Here is a 1,002-nt window from a genome sequence, read left to right on the forward strand (position 1 = left end):
ACATATACACACACTTACATATAGTTGTGGTCCTACACTTTTATTAACTAGTTAAGTTAATTTTGAAATACTACAGAAAACTATTGACTTTGAAGGTAGTACTTGAGTTTTAAACACCAAACCCCTTAACAAAATTAGAAATACTGAAAGAGCTGAGTCCAAGTTCAAATAGTGAAGATATACATTTATGTTTTCATCATTTTTCACCATTTTTCACCATGGTGTTGAGAAAAAAAAAGAAAAAAAAATGAAATTTAAAAAAAAAAAAGAATTATTTATCAGAATAAGAAAGTTGTTTAATCCCAGCCCTAGATATGCACTGATTGGGCAACACCTATGACCAGAAGCATTCCAGTCATCATCACCCTGTCTTTTTCTTTCATATGTATTAAATATCATCTTTTTTAAGACAATATGTTATGATTTAATGAAGGTTTGGCTGCTATTTCTAGTAGGTCAAGTGACCATGTAGAAGCTCCCTTGTTGGCACAATAGAAAGATGGTTGGTTGACATGGAGAAGGCTAACAATTCTCATTTGTAATGTTTTCTTCCTATTCAGACAGGACAAAGCTTTTTTTTTTTTCAGCCCTACAAAGCTTAAATGTATTTAAAAGACAACCTGGATGGAATTAAGACATTATTGCCAGGAATTAAGCAGATTTAAAGACTCAGTCTTTGATGAGGTAACAAATAATAATATGGCCAGAAGTTTGGTAGGAAGTTATAGTCAATTAAATCAACCCCAGTATATGACTGTTACTTATCTTATCTGAGAAGGATTGAAGGCAAAAATCAAACCCAGGTGAAATCCTGAACTGGAACATACAGGAACAAGACTACATCCTGGAAATGCATTTTGTTTACCACTCTAATGAATTTGAACAAGAACAACAACAATTGCTTCTTATTTAGGCAGAAAACAAGCAGTTTTAAGGGGAGGGGCTTAATGCTATCGACCCCAGTAGCCAACTGGTATTGGTAGTAAAGGAGTGAGAAAAGTA

Source organism: Octopus bimaculoides, chromosome 11 (assembly GCF_001194135.2).
Source record: "Octopus bimaculoides isolate UCB-OBI-ISO-001 chromosome 11, ASM119413v2, whole genome shotgun sequence".
NCBI classification, from domain to species: Eukaryota; Metazoa; Mollusca; class Cephalopoda; order Octopoda; family Octopodidae; genus Octopus; species Octopus bimaculoides.